The 19839-nt window shown below is 48.7% G+C and overlaps 1 protein-coding gene across 1 annotated transcript in view; it reads left to right on the forward strand.

The window, feature by feature from the left end:
• Positions 1–19839, forward strand: part of LOC119566264 (maestro heat-like repeat-containing protein family member 1) — a 446675-nt gene that overhangs the window by 377966 nt on the left and 48870 nt on the right. The window lies entirely within an intron of this gene.

The following is a 19839-nucleotide window of genomic DNA, read 5'->3' on the forward strand; positions in this document are numbered from 1 at the left end:
ATTTCAAAATGAAAAAGGAATACTTAGACTTAAGTGTTCAGAGGTTACAAACCTTCAATATCAGGTCTGAAAGAATTCTTGACACAGGAATGCTGGCATAAAACAGAGGCTTTAGCTAAATCCTTAATAGAAGAGTGCAATAGTTACACTGATGGAAAAGTAAATGGCAAAGCAGATTATGATGAAACTTATTGCAGAGAGTTGTTGCGGATGATTAACGAGTGGCTTCAGCAGGCTGATGTTCAAAACCTTCACACCACCGCCTGCTTTGCAGTTGACCTGAAGCTTCACGTTTTGGGGGATGCAGCTTGTGCATTTCAGACGATGCATGAAGAATTCATTAAAGAAAATGATCCTCTGCAGCGTCTGGGGAAACTGAAACCTCAGTATCTCTCCACGTTCAAAGCTCTGTACTGAGAGAAGGATGAGTGTCAGGACAGGGCCTGGAATTTCTGTGATCAGTGTCTGAGACCTGCCCTGGTGGACTACGTGAACAAGAGACTTGGGACAGAAATCGTGGATGACGTTCTCAGCAGTGAACGGTCTGTTGAGTACAGCACCCGGAGTGTTTTCCAATTCTTTGTTCTGAAGCAGCTGTTGGAAGAAAATGACTTTAACAATTATGTGCAATATACAAGGAATTATGTAGATTTTATCAAAACCCGGATACAGAGACACTTGTTAATGCTCTACAAAGAGGAGGCAAGATTGGGAGATTTGGAGAAAAGGATTTTCTCCCCAATAATTAATAAACTCAGCGATGTTCTGAAATACTCCAAAGGTGAGAAGACAGAGACAGTCTCTGCCTTTTTAGACAACTTGTGTGAAAAGCTGCAGCAGGATCTAGTCATTCCCAGGGATAGCTTAGAAGTGATACTGTTTAAAAACACAGCAAGTGCAGACCAATTTTCAGCTTTTATAGAACAGTTTATTCCTGACCTGGAAAAACAAGTTTTATCCAAATTTGAAAAGCTGGAAATTGAGTTGAAACTCCCAAAACTTGCAGTGAAGCCCCAGGATGAAATCTTCAAGCGAGTGTTTGGCTGTGGGAAGCAGTGTCCATTCTGTACAGTCCCCTGTGAAGCAGGAGCTCCTGCGCATGACGAGCATTCTGCTTCAGTGCACCGACCTAAAGGATTAGGGGCATATCGGTGGAATAAAACAAGAATACTTGTCTCTGATATATGCTCCTCTTCTGTGGCTTCCAAGAACACATTCAGATGTTCGGAGACAAAAGGGGAGTTTCATCCTTATAAAGATTATCGCAAATTTTTTCCAGACTGGCTTATCCAGCCAGATCTCAGTATCAAAGCTTCCGATTACTGGAAGTTTGTTTTCAAGGAATTCAATCACCAGTTTGCTAAGGAGTTTGATGCTCTCCCTGCCGATCTCCCTGAGGACTGGGGTGAAATAACCAAAGAACAGGCACTGGAGGGCCTAAAGGAAGCCTTTAGATTGAAATCAAAAACAGGCTGAGAAACTCTTTTGTGAATGGAGAGTTACAGAAGTTAATTTCTATTAAATATAATGTTGATTCTCTTTTAATATCAGACACAGGTTGCAGCTTCCAAACAGATAAAGAAACAATGCTATTTCACGTTTCACATCACATCACATATCGATGTATGGCAAAATTAAAGAAGGAGGGAAAGACCCAGATGTGGAGATTCTGCACCTCTGTCTTAAGGAGCAAATCGCCAAAATCCCAATTTGTCCTCACCACTGCATTTTGCTGATACAGTGGTACCATCCAGTGAGCTGCAAACCTTTCCCACATGACTGTTCCCTCCCAGAGCCCCCGAATACCAACCATCCACTTCTGCTACTTAAAGGAACAATATCCTGTGCTTTTATGGCTAATCTGACACCAAACAGCCTGGCCCTGATGCTCGCCTTCTCTGGGGTAACACATGGACGGGGAAAAGTACTTCAGAAACACCAATGAGGGAGGTTTGCAGCATAATGTAATGGGGAAGGGAGGGATGCAGCCGGCAACCCCAAAAGACCCTGAAGTTTCAAAGGGAATCCCCACAAACCCAACAGACACTGAGGCTCCATGGGAAACCCACCCCATCCCTGGGAATGGTCTTTCCCTCTGCTCTGCTCACTGCCCCGCACACATCTCTCATCCAGGGTAGTGAGGCTAAGAAGCCATGGTGCATTGGCTATTCGCCCTGTGATTGCCTGCTACCCTTCTGCATGGGGGTGCTGTGAGGAGAAGCCAGGGAAGGCAGTTAGTGGTGCTAAGAAATCTGTGGTCCCAGCTGGAAGGTCACATACTGCCATTTTGGCTAATACTTGCCTGGGTTTCCTCCCCCCTGCTCGCATGGCATGGTTTGGCCCAGCTCTGTCTGTAAGATCCAAATGGATCCTTCTGGATGAAAGTGTCTATAAAGATGTGAATGAACATTTCAGTAATTCCTGTTGTATCCAAACATGATTTTAAAATCGCTTTAAGTGAGCTGTGACAGCCAAGGCTGAGCTTCACTGCCCTGACTTTCACTGATGTATAAATGCCGATAATTTGACTATTTACTGTCCTACGATTTTTGCCTGATCTCATTTGCTTTTTAGCCAGATACTGTATAAGCCCAGTTCAGGCCAACCAGGAGCTTCATAAATGAAATTGTAAATGCCATGTTTGACTGATGTTGATTTATTTGTGTATAAATGATCAAGAATTGTCAAAGAAAATTAAATGAGAAATGGTTTACAGGAGAGTGAGATGAGGTTTTGAGAGAGGAGCATCCTGAGTACAATTTTTTTTCCTATGATTTTCTGTGAATAAATGTTGCCCCAGGTAGCTGCCATAGATAAAGTTTAAAACTGATCTGTGTATATTTTTATTCTCCTTTTGAGGATAACATGGATAAAAGAGACATTTAAGTGCGCATTGTTAGACAAATAAATATGTACGTGTGCCCACAAGATATATAGTGCAGCCCTCCACATTTCTGTCTAGCCCCCCTCAGTTCCCACCATGGGGAAGAGGCTGCCCCTGTGCATCTGTACTGAGCTTTGCTGGCTATTGATGAGAGAAATTTTCTCCATTTACACTGGGGGGATGGGTGAGGAAGGGAAGTGGTGGATGCTGCCCTCTCCAAGGGATTAAAAAAAAAGCCTAGAAATGTCACTTTTTGGCCAGGCATGCAACGCCCTTACACTCCGCTTGGTGCCATTTCTCTGTCTGTCTCTCTGTCTGTAATGGGATAACTTTTAAATGCCTCATCTGATCAATTCCAAAATTTCAGGCGGTGCCCTGGGCACCAATGGCCAGAACCCTTTTGATTTCAGGGGAAATCAGTAAACCGAAAATGGGGGACACATGAAGCTGCTGGCATCCCAGTGGAGTTTAAGATGTTGGCCACCTGAATGACTCATCCCCCAGAAAAAAATAATATGGAGGAGGGATGGAAGAGGGAATGGGGATGTATAGATGGGAGAATAGGGGCATGCACACAGCCCAGGGCATGGGGGGAGAATGCGGGACCCTGCTGTGAAGGGCTCATATAACTCCTGGTGGCAGGTATGATGCTGACAAAGCCAGGCCAGAGCCATAGGCCCATTCACTTGTGTGTGACTATCAAAGGAGTTAAATGTATTACTATATATTCAGGCCAATTCACTTATGTGTTAATAGAGATCAAAGGAGATGTTAATTGTATTGTTTTCGCCTAACTATATCTTGTTGTTTACTATTACATTACATTTACATTACGCATGCCTGGTAATTAAATAGACCTAGATCAAAGTGTGTGTTAATCTAAGAGTGTATTCAGATGTTAGAACTTCATGAAACGAATGGAATGTTACTTGTATTGTTTTCATGTATCTATTCTTATTATAATGTAAAGGCGGGCAGTTATATTATGTCTAAGCTTGTAATTAAATAACTCATTGAATGCAAATGAAGAGTGCTAAATTCAAAGCAATTGGCCATTGTGTGAGTAAGAACATGTCTCTGATTGTTGTGTGGAGAAGAAGCTATAAGTACTGATTCAAAGGAAGATCCTTTATCTCTGGACTCTTTGGATTCTAACAGGGTGGAATAACTAAACAAGAAGACGGAGATCCCCAGAGCTATTCTGGGGTGCCCTGAACTGGCAGATTACTACACCCCTGTTAGCCTTTGGGATTCACAAACCTTGACTCACCTGTTAATGTAATTTACCTGCTTTAATCTCTCAATAACACTCATTTCTTTTTCTCAGCTAATAAACATATAGTTAGTTAATTATAGCATTGGCTACCAGTGTTGTCCTTGGTGTAAGATCCAGAGTACCAATTGATGAGGGGGAAGTGACTGGTTTCTTGGAACTGGGAGGAACCTGATGTGGTGTGATTTTTGGTTTATGTGACCATTATCACTAAGTGCAGTTTGTCTGCGTGGTGAGATGGGCTGGAGCGCTTAAGGAGACTGTCTGTAACTCCATGGTAAGACTAGTCCAGTGATCCAGGAATTTATATTTGTTGCTGGTTTGGTGAAATGTAATTATAAATAGGGTGACCAGATGTCCAGTTTTTAAAGGGACAATCCCGTATTTAAGCTGTCCTGACTTTTTCTTAAAAATGGGCAAACTATCCCATATTTTCAGTCTCCCCCACATGCATCAGTACTAATGGGTCCCTGCTCGCGAGCCATCCTCCCACCAGTGGGGTGTGTGGGGGTCCAGTGACCAATGATGGGGGTGGGGATGCAAAGCTGGTGGCAGGGATAAGATGTAGCACGCAGGGCCAGCTGCTCCCCCTGCTGGTCTGCCAGCGCAGCCCCCCTGCTACAAGCCGGCTCTCGACCAGCAGGGCCCTGCTCCCCGTCCCGTTTCTGGCCAGCCCTAGCTGTGAGCTGCAGTGGCTGGAGAGTGAGGGCAGGTGCCAGGCAGTGGCTGATTATAGGTCACTTCTGCTGCCCACCCATCGGCCCTTTACATGCTCCTCCTCTCACTCTCCTCTCCCTGCTTTGCCCCTTCACCCCCACAAGTCCTGCTGCTCCTCCATATCACCCCCCCTCCCCCTCCCACGCACAGCAGGACATATCCCACTCCCAGCGCTGTGCGGAGAACCAGCTGCTGTTCGGAGCACTGCACTTATTAACAGTCTGGCCGGCAGACTCCTTCCTTCCCCCACTGCCTCTGGCTGGGCCAGCACCCTGGGAAAGCCCAAGACCCTCCGGCCTGGGACACTGGCCAGGAGGAGCCGAGCCCTGCGTGTGCCAAAGCCCTGTGCAATGCATGCATGGGGAAGCCGCTAAGCTCTGGACTGGGGTGGGAAACAATTTCCAGCCTGTTCCCAACCTGACCCTACAGGCTTCACAGCAGCCCCCGGACAGGGGCTTAGTACTCTCTTTGCCCACCCCACCCCCTGTGCTGGGTCCAGCCCCTAGGGAGCATGGGGCTGCTCTGTCCCCTAGGCACCCTCCCCTGCTGAGCTACCTCTCTGGCCGGGTTCTCTGAAGCCTCTGCAATCAGGTTGCCTGGGCCCTGGTGCACAGTGCATTCTTAAGGCTTAACCCCTTCCTTCCCACGCTGTAGCCGGGTGGGACAGAAGGCATCTAGGTTATGTTGGTGGCCAGCAGAAGCATGGAGGTCTTAGCTGCTTTATGATACTGTGTGGGCAGGAAGGGACAAGCTGCTTCCAGCCACGGTGTGGGTGGGGGGAAGAAGATGAGATGAGCTCTGCAAAGACAAGGGCCAGGTCATCACTTCCCCTCTACTCCTCCCCTGTGGCTGGAAGCAGCTCCTATCCCTTCCCTCCTGCACAGTGCCAAAAGGCTGCTGGTGGCCACATGCCACATTTTGGTATAAGCCCTGGCAGAAATGGGGGGAGGCATGTGAGCCTGCGTGCCCCCATCCATGTGTTGCCTTGGTAAGATGTGGCACCAGGTACCAGGAGAGGCAGGTCTGACCCGGGGGCCCAGCCAGGCGTGGAGGGCAAAGAGCACCAGGCAGGGAAAGGGTCGAGTCCATCAGTCACACACACATACACCTCTGTGAGAGAGGTGTATGGGCATGTGTGTGTGTTACCTCACCCTGCAGGTGTGGGAAGGTGTGTGTGGGGGGGGTGTCACACCCCTAAATGTGAACCCTAAAGCCTTAAAGATAAGAAGGTAAATAAAAAGAATCCAACTAGGCAGTATTTCTTTTTAATGGAGGCTCAGTCAACTTGATGTTAATATGAATGTTTGTACTGCATAGTTCTGAATGATTGCCAATGAACTCACGAATAATTTTACGAGGTGTTCATATCCAGCATAGGGAAATATGGCCACCCTAATTATAAAACACACCACCATGTTGGTCTCTCTGCCCTATTTTCTGACAGTCTGCCCTGAGATTGGCACTCACAGTTGTGAGCCACTCCAGACAGCATGAAATTAGGAGAACCTGGTATCGGGGGAAGGGGGCACATAGCACCCCTAGCATGGAGGGAAGTTGGGAATGGAGGGCAGACAGAGCTCCTGGCCTGAGAGTGAAGGGGGGCCCTGGTTTAGAGGGAGGGAGTAATGGGGGGCACACAGGGCTCCTGCTGGGGGGAAGATTAGGGAACTCTGGTATGGAGGGAGTGAAGGAGAATGCGGGGGGGGGGGCAGGGGAATGGGAGCACATTCAGAACCCCTGCTATTGGGGGAGGAATGGGGGGGAGTGAGGAATGGGGTACACAAAGCCCCTGGTATGGGGGGAATGGGAGTCACACAGAGCTGCTGTCATGGGAGGGGAAAACGGGGGGGGGGGGTAGTATGGGAGGAGGAGGGACTTTGGGGGGCACACAGAGCCCCTGAAATAGAGGGGCATGGGAGTGTGGCATGCAGGAAGCTTGTGGGTGGGAATGGAGGGATGTGAGGATCCTCTGGGGTGTGAAATAAGTTCACCTGACAGTAGCAACCTAGTGTGTGACCCCCTTCGACACATACACTAAACCCAGAACATAAAGTTTGCAACATCAGCCTTATCCACAGGCCTGTGTCAGGATACTGATATGGCAAGATGTGCGAGGCTGCACAGGGTGACTGTTGAAAAAAACAAGAAAACTGAATGAGGTGATGGGGCTGGCTGCCTAGACAAGGAAAGGTACCTTGGACAGAGCAGTGCTGGGGAAGGTCAGGGGGAGCTAGGGTAGCTCTGGCCTGACCAAGTCCCAGGCTGAGGGCCTGATACACGGCCTTGAGGAGGTATTAGGGCTGCGGAGGGGCAGCCAGGGGAGGAAGAGGCAGCAGATCCACCCCCTTACTGATGATGAGTGGCCAATTCAGACTGCAGTTTGCCCCTGAGGGAAGGGGCTAGGTGAAGAACAGCAGTGGGTCACTGAGGCGAGTGGTGGGATTAGGGGTAGCCAGTTTCCTGGAGGGGCAGCACCCAGAGAGTGGGGCACCACCAGAGGGCAGTACCCCAGGAAAGTGCACCATGGTCTGGGAGGGATGCAGGGCCTAATGTGGTGGAGCTTGGAAAAGGGCAGGTAATTATGGGCAAGACACCACCTGCAGAGGGTGCTCCTGAGTGGCGAGAGCTAATTCCCTAGGCTGGCCAGCCTAGTATCTACCTCACAGTCTGTGTGAGAATCTAAAGAGATCCCATCCCCCAGCGAAGTGTCTGTGTTATGCAGTGGACGCTTATAGTAAGCCAGATATTTCAATAAGTATTTTGGGGAGAGCCGCTGGCCGGTGTCCCTCTGGGTTTACAGGAAATTGGCAGAAGAGAAGAAGTCACATCCCTAAAGAGTGCACATCATCCCCCTCTCCTGTGACCCTTGGCACAATCACAGGCTCTATTTGTATCCAGTCGTGAACCAAGATGAAACTGAAAGGGTTTGAGCTCAGGTTCAGACTGTCCTTCATCAGAGAGTGTGACTGGCAGGGCAAGAGCAGCTGCTTCGGGACACATATCTTTCTGCTCTCCCCCTGCTCCCAGGGACGTGCTCCCAGCCAGGATGCTGGTATGGCAGGGCCACATCACTACTGAGCTGTGACTAAGTCTACAGAATTAACAGTGATGATCAGATTGTGTCTGGCAAAACTGAATTGAGTTGATCAGAGTGGGTTCAGTCCAGACCTAGGCCAATCACATCACTCCCTTTCCCCTCAGGCACAGCCCTGGATCATTATTAGCAATCACGTTAGAGTCCCACTCTTGGGGAGGGGACTCATTTATTAGCCTAGTCAGTCACTAGGGTTGCCAATTTTAGTTAGATGTGTTCCTGGAGGTAAACTCCTCATGTTATATAATCTTTAATTCAAGATTAATCTTTAATTCCTGGAGACTCCAGGGCAACCCTAGAGGGTTGGCAACCCTACAGTCAATCTGTAATTACATGCTACTGATACACCTAAGAGATGTGGGGAGTGTTTGTTCCCCACATTTCTAGTCACATGCCATCACGCCGTGCAGCAGAGAGTCCTCCTTAACTTGGGGTCTTTAAACAAATGACCTGTTCTTTTATCACTGAGATTAATAACAAAGGGGAAGAAGTTTCAGTCATGTGTGTTGCAATCGTACCTAGTGACCAACCGAGATCAGGGCCCCGTTGTACTGGAAACTATACAAATGGAGGGTGGCAGACAGTGCTGGTCTGAGGAGCAATTCTAAATAGACCAGACAAAGACAGGGTAGGGGGAAGCGATATAACTCACAGACAGAACCATCAATGTGATGGCAGCAGACCCCATGTTAATGCCAGTGGGATGTGTGTTTTTTGGCAGTGGTGGTGCTGGGTTTAATTAGGAAGGGAGAAACTAAACAGAAAGACAAGGGAAGGGAGGATGCAGTGAGGAGGACAGAGCAGGGGAGAAGAGGGAAGGGAGGAAGGTCTGAGGGGCAGCGATTTTGTGATATTACAGTCATTTTCTTTTTATCTCCATTATTATTTGAATCAGGTTCCGCACAGCCCAAGTGCCTCCCTCCCACATTCCCAGCTGCAGTGTACAGCCCAGTGAGCCTTAGCCCTGCTGTGGGGAGTGGGGTACACAAGTAGGACTTAGATTTGCTCTCTAGCTAACACCTATGCTATATATTTTTATTGGAGGTCGTTGGGCTTCTTCACAAGCAATATTATCACAAGCAGTAAGGTATAAACCCTTATAACTGTTACAAAAGCTTCCTCTCCAGTCACCCACAAGGGAGAAAGCTTGGAAGCAAGTGCTGTGTTGGAGTTAAAATTTTGATCCCACCAGATCTCTTATACAAATATCCATCGTCAGAGTTACATATTAAATATAGACACTGCAGCCATCACTTCTCTGTCTGCTGGGCTATGGGAGCCAAGAAACCCTTGGCAAACTTCCAGCCATGTTAGACAGAAGAGGGCAGGGCCAGCCGGTCAGATATAAACATTTATAAACAGCCTCAGAGTAACTGAGAATTAAGGTTCATGTTGATGTGATTAGATCAGCCACTGACCTCGCTACTGTTGATCATGACATGCTGTGAACTCACCTGTGTATATTATTAGTAGGTTTTCACACACTGTGGACCAAAGCGGGGGTGGTCAGGGCTGCTCTTGGGCGGCTCCATCCCTACCTTTGCTGAGACAAAAGGAGGACTTGTGGCACCTTAGAGACTAACCAATTTATTTGAGCATAAGCTTTCGTGAGCTACAGTTCACTTCATCGGATGCATAAAGTGGAAAATACAGTGAGGATGTTTTTATACACACAGACCATGAGAAAATGGGTGTTTATCACTTCAAAAGGTTTTCTCTCCCCCCACCCCACTCTCCTGCTGGTAATAGCTTATCTAAAGTGATCACTCTCCTTACAATGTGTATGATAATCAAGGTGGGCCATTTCCAGCACAAATCCAGGGTTTAACAAGAACGTCTGAGGAACGCAGGGGTGGGGGGGAAGGAATAAACAAGGGGAAAAAGGTTACTTTTTATAATGACTCAACCACTCCCAGTCTCTCTTCAAGCCTAAGTTAATTGTATCCAATTAGCAAATGAATTCCAATTCAGCAGTCTCTCGTTGGAGTCTGTTTCTGAAGTTTTTCTGTTGTAATAGCACAACTTTCATGTCTGTAATCGCGTGACCAGAGAGATTAAAGTGTTCTCTGACTGGTTTATGAATGTTATAATTCTTGACATCTGATTTGTGTCCATTTATTCTTTTACGTAGAGACTGTCCAGTTTGACCAATGTACATGGCAAAGGGGCATTGCTGGCACATGATGGCATATATCACATTGGTAGATGTGCAGGTGAACGAGCCTCTGATAGTGTGGCTGATGTTATTAGGCCCTGTGATGGTGTCCCCTGAATAGATATGTGGGCACAGTTGGCAACGGGCTTTGTTGCAAGGATAGGTTCCTGGGTTAGTGGTTCTGTTGTGTGGTAAGTGGTTTCCGGTGAGTATTCGCTTCAGGTTGGGGGGCTGTCTGTAGGCAAGGACTGGCCTGTCTCCCAAGATTTGTGAGAGTGATGGGTCGTCCTTCAGGATAGGTTGTAGATCCTTGATAATGCGTTGGAGAGGTTTTAGCTGGGGGCTGAAGGTGACGGCTAGTTCAGCAGGTGGGTATTGTAGTTGTAAGAATGCTTGATAGTGAAGAAACAGATTGACAGAGCCAGAAGAGTATCCAGAAGTCACCTACTACAGGACAGACCTAACAAAGAAAATAACAGAACGCCACTAGCCGTCACCTTCAGCCCCCAACTAAAACCTCTCCAATGCATTATCAAGGATCTACAACCTATCCTAAAGGAGCTCACGAAAGCTTATGCTCAAATAAATTGGTTAGTCTCTAAGGTGCCACAAGTACTCCTTTTCTTTTTGCAAATATAGACTAACACGGCTGCTACTCTGAAACATGCCTTAGAGTGATTTAGCTTAACAAAGAGAAGGTGAAGGGGTGACTTGATTACAGTCTATAAGTATCTAAATGGGGAACAAATATTTTCTCTAGCAGAGATGGTATAACTTGCTCCAATGGATGGAAGTTGAAGCTACACAAATTCAGACTGGGAATAAGTTGTACATTTTTGACAGTGAGGGTAATTAGCCATTGGAACATTTACCAAGGGTCATGGTGGATTCTCTATCACTGATCATTTTTAATTCAAGTTTGGCCATTTAAAAAAAAAATCTGCTCTATGAATTATGGGGCAGTTCTCTGGCCTGTGTTATACAGGAGGTCAGACTAGACTAGACAATCACCATTGTCCCTTCTGGCCTTGGAATCAATGAATAAGCCCATCAGGAACTGACCAAATACTTAGGTTCCTGGGCAGGGTAAAGGGATGTGCAGTAGGGAGAGGGCTGATGGGAGGAGTTGTGCCCTCATTAGCAAACCCATTGTACTTGTAAAGTATCCTTTTCCCATGTGTATCTTTCACAGTTCTGTTAAAATTCTCCACATCTCCTTGTGGATGAAGAATGTAAGCCATACTTACAGGATGGGGGACTCTATCCTGGGAAGGGTACCAATATCCCACCTTCATTAAATAAGTCATTATTGACTAGAGCCTAAGCTACTTACACAGTTTTACTTAGGGTATGTCTACACTTCAAGCTGGGGGTCTGATTCCCAGCTCAGGTAGAGATACACACACTAGCTCTGATCCAGGTTGGGCACTAAAAATAACGTTGCTGCAGCAGTGTGAGTGGCAGGAGGGACTAGCTGCCGGAGGATGTGGCTAGCATCGTGGATGGGTGTTTACACCTAGCCACTTGTGCCCCTACGACTACACTCTGTTTTTAGTGCACTAGAACGGGTTAGTGTCCTTGAGCTTGGAATCCTGAAAATGTAGCCAAGCTCCCACTAAAACTGAGGCAACTGCCATTTGAAATCCTGAGTAAGGAGTTCAGGGTTTGAGCCATGTGTCTTTATTCTGTGCTCTGTCAGCATCTAGAGATCCCAACAAAGTGCCTGCTCTGCTTGATATACAGCAAGATCTCAGGCTGTCAGAAATGTAAATCAATTTAAATTTAGTAAATGAGTCAGGAACAGGATATGGAGAGGAAGGTATTTTGGGCAGAGGGGACAAACAGCTTTTCCCGGGGTTTATGGGAAATCACTGCAAGAGAATCAGAGAATCATAGAATATCAGAGTTGGAAGGGACCTCTGGAAGTCATCTCGTCCAACCCCCTGCCCAGAGCAGGACCAATCCCCAGCCAGGGCTTTGTCAAGCCTGACCTTAAAAACTTCTAAGGAAGGAGATTCCACCACCTCCCTAGGTAACGCATTCCAGTGTTTCACCACCCTCCTAGTGAACAAAAATTTCCTAATATCCAACCTAAATCCACTGCAACTTGAGACCTTTACTCCTTGTCCTCTCATCTGCTATCACTGAGAATAGTCTAGATCCATCCTCCTTGGATCCACCTTTCAGGTAGTTGAAAGCAGCTATCAAATCCCCCCTCATTCTTCTCTTCCGTAGACTAAACAATCCCAGATCCCTCAGCCTCTCCTCATAAGTCATGTGTTCCAGACCCCTAATCATTTTTGTTGCCCTTTGCTGGGCTCTCCAATTTTTCCACATCCTTCTTGTAGTGTGGGGCCCAAAACTGGACACAGTACTCCCGATGAGGCCTCATCAATGTTGAATAGAGGGGAACGATCACGTTCCTCGATCTGCTGGCAATGCCCCTACTTATACATCCCAAAATGCCATTATCCTTCTTGGCAACAAGGGCACACTGTTGACTCATATCCAGCTTCTCGTCCACTGTAACCCCTAGGTCCTTTTCTGCAGAACTGCTGCCTAACCATTCGGTCCCTAGTCTGTAGCGGTGCATTGGATTCTTCCATCCTAAGTGCAGGACTCTGCACTTGTCCTTGTTGAACCTCATCAGATTTCTTTTGGCCCAATCCTCCAATTTGTCTAGGTCCCTCTGTATCCTATCCCTACCCTCCAGCATTTCTACCACTCCTCCCAGTTTAGTGTCATCCGCAAACTTGCTGAAGGTGCAATCCACACCATCCTCCAGATCATTAATGAAGAAATTGAACAAAACCGGCCCGACCCTTGGGGCACTCCGCTAGATACCGGCTTCCAACTAGACATGGAGCCATTGATCACTACCCGTTGAGCCCGACAATCTAGCCAACTTTCTACCCACCTTGTAGGGCATCCATCCAGCCCATACTTCCCTAACTTGCTGACAAGAATACTGTGGGAGACTGTGTCAAAACCTTTGCTAAAGTCAAGGAATAACACGTCCACTGCTTTCCCTTCATCCACAGAACCAGTTATCTCATCATAGAAGGCGATTAGATTAGTCAGGCATGACCTACCCTTGGTGAATCCATGCTGACTATTACTGATCACTTTCCTCTCCTCTAAGTGCTTCAGAATTGATTCCTTGAGGACCTGCTCCATGATTTTTCCGGGGACTGAGGAGAGGCTGACTGGCCTGTAGTTCCCAGAATCCTCCTTCTTCCCTGTTTTAAAGATTGGCACTACATTAGCCTTTTTCCAGTCTTCCAGGACTTCCCCTGATCGCCATGAGTTTTCAAAGATAATGCCCAATGGCACAGCCCAAAGAAAGTTCAATATCATCCCCTCTCTAGTGAACCCCAGACCCCATAGCTATGTCGACAGGACTGCTTGGCTATGCCCCACCCATGCTACCCTGCTATTTTCAGTGTGCTGGCTTGAGCAGAGCTAGTGCAGGTATGGCTGTGCATGCTGGGAATCACACCCCTCAGCTCTAATGTAGATGCAGCCTTAGGCACTTTTGAAAATTTTACCCTTTTCTCTTCTAAATTTTAATAGCTCTATGTTGTTTATTTTCCAGTGCTTGGAGGTGTCCTTGGGTATCTCAGACTGACACCTCCCCTAGGACCGATTGCCTTGTGTAAGGGGTGGTGAGGCATCTAGGACAGAATTGCCTCTTCAAGGAATATTTTAGAAGGAATAAATTCCCCTGTTTCCCACCTGAGAATAAGGTAAATAGCCAGGAGGACCTTAGGGATCAATACAAAGGTTGGGGTGGTTCTGTGTATTAATTATCACCTGGAATAATGGAATGGCCAGTGAGATGGGGAAATTTGCTGATACCACAGAATTCTTCTGCTTGGGAGGATTGTGAGGGACACTTGTGAGGGCTACAAAAGCAGGTAACTGGGCAATGTGCTGGCCGGCGACATTCCATGGAGAAAGCTCAAGGTGCTGCCTGGGGAAAGGAACAATTTAAAATTGGTGACGTGGGGAAACCCACTAAGCTGCTGCACTGAGAGACCAGGGTCACTGAGAAGAATGTAACAACGAAGAGAAGAGATTCCTCCTGGGGGACACAAGCGGAAGCCATTGCCCCATGCACATGTGCTCTCAGCCCCACTGGGCATCCCAGGGCTGGGATCACTGCAGAGACTTTGACACAGAAATGCTATTATGGTTGTTTCTCTCCCTACACATTTACTGTAATAACTCTAACTTCCCTTTTAACTAGAAATCCCCCTGCATTCAGCTTCCCTCAGTGCTGTTACAGCCTCTCCCACCCCAGCAGTTACCGAGCTGTGCCCCTTTGTGCCTGGGCACCCCAGCAGGAGCCACCGTAGTTCAGGGCTCCCTGGAGCCTTTTTACTGCCCCAGCGCCCCCATCCCCTGTGCTGAGCTGCTCTGAGAGTGCAAACCTTTCTTCTAGACTGGATGGATGTTCTTCAAACTGTTATTAACATGAAAGATCAGTGAACTGAGGGTGTGTCTGTGTCTCTCCAGCCTCTCGCTCTCCAATACAGAGGCCTGTATGTTTCTGTGCGTGTCTCCTCTCAGTTCGGAGACGTTCCTTCACATTCCCAGGCCAGGCCCTGTCGGTAGCAGTCAGAGGGATGGGGGTCGAAGGCAGCAGGAGGGGACAGCTCTCTTTCACTGGATGAGAATGTGGGAGGCTTGCAACCCATGAAACAAAGAGCTAAAAATAATGAGGTGTTTTATGAAAGGGGCCCCTGCTGTTACCCCAGCATTATGACTGAGACTGGGGTATGAATGAAGCCCAGTTTGTCCTCTTACAGGGTGGATCCCAAGCGTGTGACAAATAGCTCCAGACATCTCCCCCGGGGCCCCACAGACGGGGAGCTGCAGTGACTGGGGCCTCTTGTACCCAGCTCTTGCCCCACCCTGTGCAGCACCAGAGCCTCCCGCTGCCCCTGCCGGCTCTGGGGCTGGGCCTAGACCCCTCCCTGACCCTGCAGCCTGGGCTCCCAGCGCAGCCACAGCCCTATCCAGGGGTCTGCAAGCCCTGAGGAGCCCTTTATAGCCCCCCCGGCACCCAGGCCAGCCCCTGATTGGCTGCTCCATTATCCTCTGTGCAAATTAGCTAGCACCCCTGAGGCTAATGAGGGCTCAGGTGGCTGTAAGGGGGGAAGGGAGCTTGGCATGTCCTGGGGTGACAGTTAAACCGACACAGCAGAGTCACCCTGTGGAGCTGGGGGTCACTAGGGAAGGGAGGGGGCAGTTCAGGGGGGGCTGAGGTGCAGGAGGGGCTGCAGGGGTCAGGAGGTGGGTTCAGGGGAGCAGAGGGGGTTGGGGGTTCATACAGGGCTCATTAGGGGGACTGAGGAGGGGGCCAGGATGGGGGAGGGGCAGAGTCCAGGCATGGGGTAGATTTGGGGGGCAGAGTTGAGGGGATTGTTGAGGAGGGGGAAGTTCAGGGGCAGTTTACAGGGGTCAGTGTTGGGGGGAGGTTGGGGAGGGGGAGAAGTTCAGGCTGACCCCCTCCCTCCCCAAGGCAGGGCTGTGGGGCACAAACTGGCTTTATTAGCCGGCAAGGACTTTCTCCTCCTCCCAGCCCCATGCGGTTTGGGGCTGGGGGCACAGAGGTTGGAGCAGGGGAGGGGCGTTATCAAGCCAAAGGGCGAGGGGTTGTTTGCTTCAGGGCAGGGAACAGAAGGGGGGGGCGCCGTTCGAAGGGCAAGCGAACGAGATGGAAGCAGGAGGCGGCAGGTGGCAATTCAGGGGGCGTGAGGGGCAGGAGGGGAAAGGCTTTTTGGGGGGGACTGAAGGGCAGGAGGTGCAGGGCGAGGCAGGGTGTCAGGAGGCGGAGGCAGGGTAGCAGAGAGGATTTGGGGGGGTTAGTAGAAGACCCATGGGGAGATTGGTGGGGGGAGGGTGTGGGAAAGGTCAGATTATAGGAACTGCTGCTGCTTCCCCCTGCCCCCCCAAATCAGCCCAGCTGGGCCCCTCTGCCCTGGGGTGGGGAACTCGCAGGATGGGGCTGCTTGCACTGCAGCCTCAGCCCCTGCTAGGGTGCCCAGATAGCAAGTATGAAAAATCAGGACAGTGTGTGTGTGGGGGGGTAATAGGCACCTATACAAGCAAAAGCCCTGAATATCGGGACATCTGGTCACCCTAGCCCCTGCAGCGTCCCTGCCCCAGGAGACCTGCTGCCCCATCGCCCCCAGGCCGAGCTGCAGGGAGGGAGCCCTGAGCCGCCCAAAGGAGGGAGGCTGGAGAGCCTCAGTGCAGCAGCAGGAGGGGAGAAGAGCCCAGTGCTGGGAGCATCGGAGAGACAGAGCCCATATGTGAGGTATAAGAATTGGATGGGGATAGGTGGGAATTAATGATCACCTGGAGAGTGGGAGGCCCTGAGTGACAATACTAGGATTGGTTGTGTTCTGTGCGTTTATTATTGACCTGGAATAATGGACTAAAAACATGAGAGGGGAAAACTTGCCTGGGCCACTGAATTCTTTTGTTTGGGTGGATTGTGAGGAATTTCAGAAAGAGCTTGATAATGTCAGGCAACATTCAATGTGGCTGTGCAAGGTGCTGCCTTTCAAGAAGGCTGACTTAAAATTCAGGGAGGTGGTAGGTAAGATCCCCTGGGTAGCAAGTCTAAAGGGAAAAACATTCAAGAGTTGGCAGTTTTTCAGAGACATTATTACGTGCCTGTAGCAAGGCGAAGGCTCACCGGCACGGTGCCTCCTGCTGGTCATCTTGGAAGTTAGCTCTTCAGCACTGGGAGCGCCCTCTGCAGGCTGGTGTCTTGCCTGCCTTAAGGCCCCCATATCCCTCCTGGTGCCCTTTTACCTTGGGGTGCTGCCCCCTGGCTGTACCCCCACACTCTGGGTCTCCCCTCCCAGGGGAACCCCAAACCCGCTAAACCCACCTTGCCTCAGTGGCTACTGCCAGTCATCATCTAGCCCCTGCTCACTGGGGCAGACTGCAGTCTGTAATGGCCACTCATCATTGGCAAGGGGGTAGGACCTGCTGCCTTTGCCTATCCCCAGGCTGCCCCTCTGCCTCCCCAGTACCTTTCTTAGGCCTTCAGCAAGGCCTCAGCCTGGGGATTTACCAGGCTGGTGCTCCCCAGCTCCCTTTGCCCTTCCCCAGCACTGCTCCACTTCAGGTACATTGCTCCCAGGCAGCTAGCCCTTCTCCCTCCAGGGCTAGAGTGAGACTCCTCACACTTCTGGCCCCAAGCCCTCTTATAAGGGCCAGCTGGGCCCTGATTGAGCTGGCCAGAGCTGTGGCTGCTTCCCGAATCAGCCTAGCCCAGCCACAGCCCTCTCCAGGGCTGCTTTTAACCCCTGTTTTACTGGACTGGGGCAGTTGCCCCACTACAGGGCCTAAAAGCAAACTATTCCACTGCAGAGGAAAGATAGGAAGTATAGCCAGAGACCACGCTGGCTTAACCAGGAGATCTTCAATGATCTAAAAATCAAAAAATTGTTGTACGTAAAGTGGAAACTAGGTCAAATTATGACAAAGGATGAACATAAATAACACAAGTCTGTAGGGACAAAATTAGAAAGGCCAAGGAACAAAACAGATCATAGCTAGAGACATAAAGGGTGACAAGAAATCATTCTACAAATACATTAGAAGCAAGAGGAAGATCAAGGACAGGGTAGGCCCACTACTCAATGAAGAGGGAAAAAACAATAACAGAAAATGTGGAAATGGCAGAGGTGCTTAATGACTTCTTTGTTTCAGTGTTCAAGAAGAGGGTTAGTGGTAATTGGACATCTAGCATAGTGAATGCCAGTGAAAATGAGGTGGGATCCGAGGATAAAATAGGAAAAGAACAAGTAAAAAATTACTTAGACCAATTAGATGTCTTCAGGTCACCAGGGCCTGATGAAATGCATCATAGAATACTCAAGAAGCTGACTGAGGAGATATCTGAGCCATTAGTGATTATCTTTGAAAAGTCATGGAAAACGGGAGAGATTCCAGAAGACTGGAAAAGGGCATCTATAAAAAGGGAAATAAGGACAACCTGGGGACATACAGACCAGTCAGCTTAACTTCTGTACCTGGAAAGATAATGGAGCAAATAATTAAGCTATAAATTTGCAAACATCTGGAAGATAATAAGGTGATAAGTAATAGTCAGCATGGATTTGTCAAGAACAAATCGTGTCAAACCAACCTGATAGCTTTCTTTGACAGGGTAACGCAGAAGTAAAACTATGCCTATGCCCAAGTGTGTCCCCCTGGCCTGGAGCCCACGCTTCCCCCCTGCCGGGCCCTGTTGTTTTTATAGGATGTTGAATGGGGCCTCAGCAAGAAAAAGGTTGAGAACCCCTGGATTTGATGATCTCTCAAGGTCCCTTCCAGTCCTATGATTCTATGTGGAAAGGAACAATTGAAACCGGGTGACATGGGCAAATCCACTGAGCAGCTGAGCTGACAGATAGAGTACGGCAACTGCGTGGCATGTGGCAATGAAGAGAAGAGATTCCCCCGTGGGACAGTAGACGGAGCCACTGCCCAATCCAGCTACACTCACAGCCCCACTGTCGAGAAGGGACACAGAGAGGGAGTGTCATGTGTTGGGGTCACTGCAGAGAGTTTGGGCCATCAATGTTGTTACTGGGGATTTCTAACCCTACATATTTCAGTCTGGTTTTGTGTGTGTGTATATAGTTACCTAATTTCCCTTGTAACTGTGGAAAATCCAGTCTTTGGGTTGGGGTTTAACTGCTTCACCTGGGGGTTGCTCCATTGACTCCAGTGCTGGCCCTGCCTATCCCACCACAGCGGTTACTAACTTGTGCCCCATTGGGTCACCACCCGCCCCCGCCCCCCGCAGTGAGAGCTCAGGGCTCCATGAAATTTTCTCACTGTTTAAGTGAGAAAACAAAGCCCATTTTTCATGAGGTCAGTCATTCTTATCAGCATCAGGCCTCTCAGAAGGGCTAATTTAAATGTTAAGGGGTCCTGTATCGCTTGGGATCTTGGGTTTGTACTTTGGAAGCATCACATCTCCTGAAATGTTTGCTGACCTCACCCACTATCCTTCCTCTCAGGGCTAAATAAAACAAAAAGTTTCAAGGCAACATTTCAAAATAAATAAGCCACCACAAAAAAGTCAGTTCCCAAGTTTATTTTGTTTAACTGTAAATGGTTTTCTGTTGCTTCTTATGCGTGATTACATTAAAACAAGAATACTAATTTCTTAATGCACAATAGGGAGAGTAAATGACAGTCATGCTCTAAATATAGCAGTTTAATTGTCTTCAACGGATTCTTATTTGAGGGGGAGAGACTCAGTTTAAACACTCAACCTACATGCCAATCATTTATCTGTGTTTACAGCCTATTCTAAAGTAATTACTTCCTACTATGTAATACTCAGGTCCTGAATCTGCCCTTGTGTTGAATAAAGAAAGTTTCACTGATGTAACTTAGGCTATGTCTACACTGGCAGATGTACAGCGCCAGGAGTTGCAGTGCCCCTCAGAGAGCGCTGCAGGGAAAGCGCTGCTGTGTGTTCACACTGCCAGCACAACGGCAGCTCTTGCAACAGCCACAGAGAGCAGTGCATTGTGGTAGCTATCCCAGCATGCAAGTGGCTGCAACATGCTTTTCAAATGGGGTGGGGTTGGGTGGAGTGTGAGAGGGAGTGTGTTGTGTGTATGTGGGGGGAGAGAGAGTGGGTTTTGGGGGGGCTGAGAGCATGTCAGCATGCT

Source organism: Chelonia mydas, chromosome 6, assembly GCF_015237465.2.
Source record: "Chelonia mydas isolate rCheMyd1 chromosome 6, rCheMyd1.pri.v2, whole genome shotgun sequence".
NCBI classification, from domain to species: domain Eukaryota; kingdom Metazoa; phylum Chordata; order Testudines; family Cheloniidae; genus Chelonia; species Chelonia mydas.